Genomic DNA, 8,208 nt, shown 5'->3' on the forward strand with positions numbered 1-8,208 from the left:
GAATATGCTTTATTTGTGCACTTCAAAAAAGAATGCCAACTTTAATTTCACCGAAATTTTTTTTTATTTAATTTCATTCTGAAAACTTTATTAGTCTTAAAATATGAACAAACAAAATCATAGCTCACATTTAAATGAATCGAGGTAGTTTAATTTGGCGCACATTGTTTTGTTGTTGCTGATCTATCATCAATTGTCTGTTTTAACATTTCTTCATTACTTCACCGGAAAATATCACGGAGATTAAGGATTTACAAACGTCCCGGGGTCAGGCAGCAGCTCTAACAAATGCAGTTAGCCAAGTAGGTCAGCTGCTGGATATAAAATACAATCAAACTTTCTAGCAGGGGTCGCACCACAAAAAAAAATGAAAACACCAATCTGTATAATAATAATAATAATGGCACTATTATTATTATTATTATTATTATTATTATTATTATTATTATTATATACAATGCATACATTTCCATTTAGCTGCTGAATAATAACAAATAAATAAATTGTTAATTTATATATTGTATATTCACTAATTATATACATCATTCTAATTTTAGTTAATTAGATCAGTTAATTTCTAAATCTAAATTAAATCTAACATAACATCGCCATCTAGTGGCCCGAAAAGGAACAACTGAGGAACAGAAATCCAAATTCACCTGAACATCGTTCAGATTCATCACCAAATTCATCTGTTGTAGTGATGCCCCCGCATTGCTTTTCTCATAATTCGACATCTCGTTCAAACTTGAATTGTCTGAAGAGGTTGTATTCTCCCTTGAAGACCAATTAAAAAAACTTGGTAATGACCTAAAAGTAAGAAAATAGCTGCGGTGATGGGAGAGCTGGGCTATCAGGTAGCCCACTGACCTGGAGTGGAGGATCCTCTGTCCCTCAGCAACAAAAGCTACTGAACCACCCTCATCAGTTGAGCATGGCCAGCCAGGCTCGTCATCTGGTTAGTGCTGCTCAGAGAACCAGTGCTTCCCATAAGGGCTGGCTGGTCAGGCTAGAGATTTCCACCAACAGCAAAGGGGTGTTTAAACAATGTTAGTCTATTCAAAATTATTGCAAAAATTTGTAAATAAAAATGTACAATAGTTTGTTTAAAATAATCCCAATTATCAGTATTTTATCTTGAAAGTTTTTTTAAAAAAAATCAATACCACCACAACCACCGGATGTTTGGATACGAATAGGAATCAATCAGATTGACGACGTTTTGTAAAAACGGCGTATGTGTGCGCTTGTTAACCCAGTAAACACATCTGTGTACATCTGTGTTAACCTTTAGTACATTTAGAACCACCCGTGTGCTTGCAGAACGTGTTTCCTGAACAAGTAATACCTTTTCTAAAGCACCTTTCAGCACAAAGTGAAACTAGAGCCTTATTGTCATTCGGAGCAAAACAAAGTTTCACATTGTGATAAACAAGTGGTCTGATGTACTACGCCTCATGTCATGTGACATCAGGTAAATACTGACTGTTTGCATAATGAGTTCAACTCCTTGTAGACTGTTGTCCACACACACGTCGGGCCTTAAAGCATCTGCAGCCAGAACAGTGAAAAGAAACATTCCTGTTAATCGCTAATACACACATGTAGGGTGGTTAGAACAGGAGGAAGTTAGCCCGCTTCAGCTTGATTTTCTTTTAATTAAACAACATCCAGGCTATGGAAAAACAAACTAACTGTATTAAAAAAGCCTTTTACAAACATTATTTTCTCTACAAAAGGAAAGCAATCCCTCAGTAAGCCTCACATCTCTGGGCTGACGCCCTCCTTTACTTAAAATCCTCAAAGACAACAACCGCAAACCCCAAAACAACTAACGTATGCTGAAATGTTTATGTATGTCAGCTGTTTAGCTCAGTGGAAAGATCATTTACTTTTAATAAAATATAGACAGAATTCTAAATGAACAAAAATGCAACGAGCTAATAAGAGTACAGGATTACACCGAAAGGCCCAAAGTGCATCATGAGGACAATTGATGTATTAATTATAATTAATTAATAATTAATTATATGTATAAATTAATTGTTTCTGGGAAATAAAGGACTTGTTTGGTACCATGCAGCTGGAATGTGCATGCTGGTCCTTCAGGTAGGGAGTCAACACGTTCCTAATGGCAAGGCAGCTTTATTTATAGAGCAAATTTCAAACACAGAGGCAATTCAATGTGCTTCAATGGGTCCCAAATAAAAATTCCAATTATTTTGTAGAGTTTTAGAATGAGTTAATAAACCTAAACCTTTTTTTTAATTAAATATCAGTTGAAACTTGAAGAATGTTGTCACGTTGAATAATACAACGTTTTCAAATTGTGAAATAAGTGTTATGCTTGATGACTGTGAAGAAACAAATTTGGACACTTGTTTAGCAACTGGAGCTTTGATCTTTGTTCTTTCACAAACTGTTATGTAAATAAAATCTTAATCAACAAACATTAAATAAATGTTTAAACAAGCACAAGTTCTCAAGCCAAGCAGGAAACCAGAAAACAAGCATTCATAAACTACTGTATTGGAATGTTTATTGTGTGGAGGTGTGTATGTATGTATATATATATATATATATATATATAGAGAGAGAGAGAGAGAGAGAGAGAGAGAGAGAGAGAGAGAGAGAGAGAGAGAGAGAGAGAGAGATAGATAGATAGATAGATAGATAGATAGATAGATGATAGATAGATAGATAGATAGATAGATAGATAGATGATAGATAGATAGATAGATAGATAGATAGATAGATAGATAGATAGATAGATAGATAGATAGATATACCGTATAAACTTAAATTGAATTGAAATAAATACAGGCTGTTCTACAATAAACCACTAGGTGGCACCATCTAACAGTGAATACAGCAGTCACTAATAAATCACCAGGCTTTAATATTGAAATTGGCTTTTACTCTGAAGCAAAAAACAAGAGAAAAAACAGCAATGTGATGAAAATCGTTATGACTGGACCCTAAAATGAGAAAAGACAAGAGCATAATAATAATAATAATAATAATAACAACAATAATAATAGAAGTAGTAGTAGTAGTAGTAGTGTATAATAATAATCGTTGAGTTCAGGGAAGGTAGGAGATGTTTGGTCTTCAAGAGTTTCTTAAAGATAAACAGGGATGCCCCTATTCATTATGTTCTTCAACGAGCAAAAATACAAATACGGTAGATGAATAACATCACATAAAATGTTTGTTTTTAGCTGTGTTGACAGTTCTTGGGAAAAGTCTTGTTGGCACTCTGCATCCAGACTGGGGCTTTACAGTAAAGCCCCGGTCTGGATGCAGAGTAAAGCCTTTACTGGATCATCCACTCAAACTGCAGTTCATTTCATTTCAACCTTTGCCTTTGGTGTATTTTGTCAGCTGGAAACCTGTAAAAATGTATTGTCCTTTTGTCTGTTTGTGCAGCCTACAGCGCTGCACGGTTTTTACCACAGTAATAAAATTTGTTTTGACGCCAATGAGCTCCATTTATTGACAACTGACAGCTAACAACGGTGGTGGTGGTGGGGATGGGGGCGGGGGCTTGGGTGTGTGACATCACGGGTTCTATACAGTCGTATAGGCCAATTGTTGAAGGTTCCCTACTAACACAGGTCTGTTGCAACAACGTTGTCGCAACGTATTTTCTGACACCTTGTGATGTTGCAGGAATATCGTATGTTACGTAGTAGCGACTTCCAAAGTGAAATTCCGCTACGACGTTGTCAGAACGTCACATAGGGCGTTGCTGGAAGGTTGTCGCGACATATCCACGACTTTACTGCGATATTGTGACAACATTGCTATTGTAACGTTGTGAAAACATACCAACTAAATGTTTGTGGCATGTTGCAGAGACGTTTTCAGGTTGACTTTTTTGCCACCTTCATTATGTAGATACCACAGGAAATTATATTGCAAAACTAATGACAGATTAACAGCAAAAACAACCAGAATGGCAAAACAAATGTATAAAAACCTTAAAAACAAGTAATATAGGACAGCGGTGTCTTGATTTCATTTAAAAAATAAGCTCTACTGCATATGTTTAGTAGTAGGCAGCAGGATCAGATGTAATTTCACAAAGGATGGACAATAAACTGACTTTTCAGCTTTTTATTACATAAAGCTTTGACATTTTCATACACAATTTAAACAAAACATTTTTATAGCGCCTCTCAAAATAAAAATCACAAGGCGCTTCAAAAATATAAAAATAAATTATCAAAAATATTATATCTTATATATATTTGTATATGATGGACCACCTGCAGCTGCTGGTGCCACGAAACTTTCGAGCAAATGTCGTCTACTGGGTTCATGGGGCGGCGGGGACGGGACACTTTGGCAACAGCAAAATGGTGCGACGGCTTCGGCGGAGGTTCTACTGGCCGGGACTAACACACAGGATAATAAACAGGAATGGGGAATGGACAAGCACACACACACACACACACACACACACACACACACACACACACACACACACACACACACACACACACACACACACACACACACACACACACACACACACATACACAAACACTGAGCAGGGGACTAACACACACACACGTCGAGCTGGGGACAAAGAAGCTGGGGACTACAAGGACACAGAATGTAAATGAGACCTGGAGGGGCTGGGGATGAATGAGATGACACAAGACCTGGGAGGAATAGACTTAAAGGACTACCAACATAAGAAACATAATGGACACAGACAAAGGACACATGAGGGCGCTATGAGACACAAAAGGGGAATCTAAAGAGGGATGGAGGACATAAGGAGACACATGGGGAAGACACAGAGACCATGACAGGAGTGACAGATTGTAAACGACTGCATTCATTTGCAGCATTTTTAAAAGGAGAAAACATGGCAACCCCCTCAGCCAGAGTAAGAAATTAATGAAACCTTCCCTTCAACATGACTGAGACATTAGACTGTTTTATGCTTATTACCCTGAAACATTATTACTTATTGCACCTTTAAATAAATAACACCACTTGATTCAAAGGCTTTTACAGCATCCACAGAAATGTTATATTTTCTCATTTTAAATGATCCACATTACATTAAAAATGGGGCAAACAGGGAGAACCAGACTGTAACGCTTCATGTTGTAGGTCTGTTAGTAATTATAGTCGTTTGCTTTTTAATTGCATTGTTCTAATTTAGACAGAGTTGCAGAGCGGCGCTCTGAATTAGCCCTTTTATAATCAGTACTGAACTGCACGAGTATCTCTTCAGCCCACTTAATTACTAACAGTTTTTTCCTGGAATTAGAACAACACACGCTGTTTTCTTCTAGTCTGAGCGGTTTGATGGTTTAGGAAACAAAACAAGCAGATGACTGCGGTGTAGAAGACGTAGGAATGGGCCAAACGTTATTGTTCTGTTTGTGTAAGAGGTGGCAGGTATGTGTGGAGCTGCTCGCACATGCAAGAGGAGAACAGCTGAGTGCCTGACGTGCAACCTTCATGTTGTGAGGCAACTCTGCAGCCAACTGCAGCTTTACAGCCACTTATTAATCTGGTTTGAAGGAAGACAGTAATAGAAAAAACATTATACTATTACAAAACCTGAACACCTTCTGATCAACACTGACAAACACAGCAGTGGTCAGTTGTAACAGCTGGTAACTAAACTGATTCGCTAAATAAATAATTTCAAAACCCCTACTATTTACAGAAACAGCATCCACCATAACACACTGGATAAGTAGGCCTCTAAGTTTCTTTAAAAACCCTAACATTTAGTGGCCTTGTAGAGTAAAAAGAGTTTGAATACCAACCGGTCCAACAAAGGAAGCAGCTAATGGAGACCATAAACCAGCTGAGTACAAAGCATCATGTGGATTAGCCTCCTGTTTACGTAGATGTCTGTAGACCTGACACAATTTAGTTTTGCATTAAATAGCGAACTTTTTGCTCTCTGATGAAAAAGCTAATGTGAACACTGATGCAGGCCTGCCTGTACAGCTCCAACTATCTTCTTCCCTCACATACATGTTCTTGTTACTGTCTTTTTCTGCTTTTCCAGGTCCCGGAGGCAGCAACACTAACAGGGAAGGCCAGACCATCCTCTCTCCAACCACTTCCCCAAGGCATTCCCAGGCTCAACTAGAGATATAGTCTCTTCTGTGTGTCCTGGGTTGACCTTGAAAAGTCTCATCCAAATGTTTGGGGGCCTCATCCTGTCTCTTAGGCTAAGTAGAACTCTTAGTACTAGTGGAAGAGCCATTGAACAAGGCTAAACCATGCTGTGTAGGTACTAACAGGAAAGGTCCATAATGAAAAGATCCCATCATTCTAAGTTGTCCTCATTTCATGTCCAGAGTCCTCTGACTCTGAAAGGCACTATACAAGTGTGGGTCATTCATCATGTAGATGGAAAACCTCATGGAAACAAAGGGTTGTATTGTTTTAATGGGCAGCAGACGTTTTCATGCTAAATGAAATAAAAACCAAACCCAACATCCGGGCACGGTTTACTGACCTGATTATTGAGCAAGGTGGTGTAACGTCCAGCAATGGTCAGTTTTTAGGTACAGTTTGATCATTCAACATCTGGTCAAAATGGAGACACGAGACCGCACGTGTTCCCTTTAAATCAGCCTGCCTTCATCCCATCAGCTGGAGCTCAGAGCCTGTAGCTCTGAACACAGATAATGAAGTGTCAATAACAATGTTTCCCAAGGTTCAAGCTTGAACTTCTCGTCCTACAGGACTCTTCATGCCTCCAAAGAAGTGAACACTCGCAGCTCGGATCAGTTGCTAAATCAAAGAATGATTTCCTAAATTAAATATGAGCTTCAACAACTTTTAAGCTAGATAATCAGTAAATAAATGTTTGTTTATTGCTACTTATAATAATTATAATATGATTGTAATGCTTTCATTAATCTGTGCTCATTGATTTAAGTTAGAAATGAATGTTATGTTTTGATTACATTGATTGAAAAATGTTTCAGCATGTTTATGACACGGTCATCACCATTTGCACTCACACGAGGACAAGTAAGGTAAAGTTAAACCCATGACACATAAATAGCCCTTTACCCCAGATCAGAGCATCCGGATCAGGGAAGGTGTGTTTCTGAGTTGTCTTGATAATATTCCTCAACTTGTCAACCTCTGGTTGGCTACGCAAATCATAACATGAGAACATTAAAACTGGATCACGCTGGTGATTCATCAGTTCTTGAGAAAAGCTTCAGACCGACCATCAGAAGCAAAACCTCTTTAACCATCAAAGCTTTTGACACGTCGTCAAAACCTTTTTGCACCTGCAAAGCTGATAAAGTTAACAGTTCCTGCAGAACAAGCTGATATTGTTCTGACTCCTTCAGAGTCCCAGACGTGCGGTTCCATCCGTCTGTCGTGACCCGAGACATCTCTGGACTGAAGGGTCGGTGCCACGGTATTCTACAGCCCTCCGGTGCCAGAGGTCGTCCGACCTCTCTGACCTTCAGATCCACCAAGAGGGTCTCCGAGAACGGGTGAAGTAGACATACAGATTGTGTCTGATGTGTTTTTGATAATAATCAACTTCTTAGCTTAACGCAAACCAAATTCTTTTACATCCAGAACTCAGCTCTCCGAGATACGGAAGTTCTGACCAACATCACATTCACACACAGGTTCATACATCACATCTAGTTCCATCCATCACAGTAAATGTTAGTTAACTTGTCATGTTTTAATTGTTGGTAAAATCAATTCTTACTTTTATAAACCTGACTCTTTTCTGAATCAAAACAAAGTGTTTACAATCCCCTAATAAACAAAGAATCCTAGAATCCTCTGATTAACACAATAGATAGATAGATAGATAGATAGATAGATAGATAGATAGATAGATGATAGATAGATAGATAGATAGATAGATAGATAGATAGATAGATAGATAGATAGATAGATAGATAGATAGATAGATAGATAGATAGATAGATAGATAGATAGATAGATAGATAGATAGATAGATAGATAGATAGATGATAGATAGATAGATAGATAGATAGATAGATAGATAGATAGATAGATAGATAGATAGATGATAGATAGATGATAGATAGATAGATAGATAGATAGATAGATAGATAGATAGATAGATAGATAGATAGATAGATAGATAGATAGATAGATAGATAGATAGATAATCTTTATTGACAGACTCTTAGGTCCAGATAAAATACATATAAA

This window comes from Nothobranchius furzeri, chromosome 9, assembly GCF_043380555.1.
Source record: "Nothobranchius furzeri strain GRZ-AD chromosome 9, NfurGRZ-RIMD1, whole genome shotgun sequence".
NCBI lineage: Eukaryota > Metazoa > Chordata > Actinopteri > Cyprinodontiformes > Nothobranchiidae > Nothobranchius > Nothobranchius furzeri.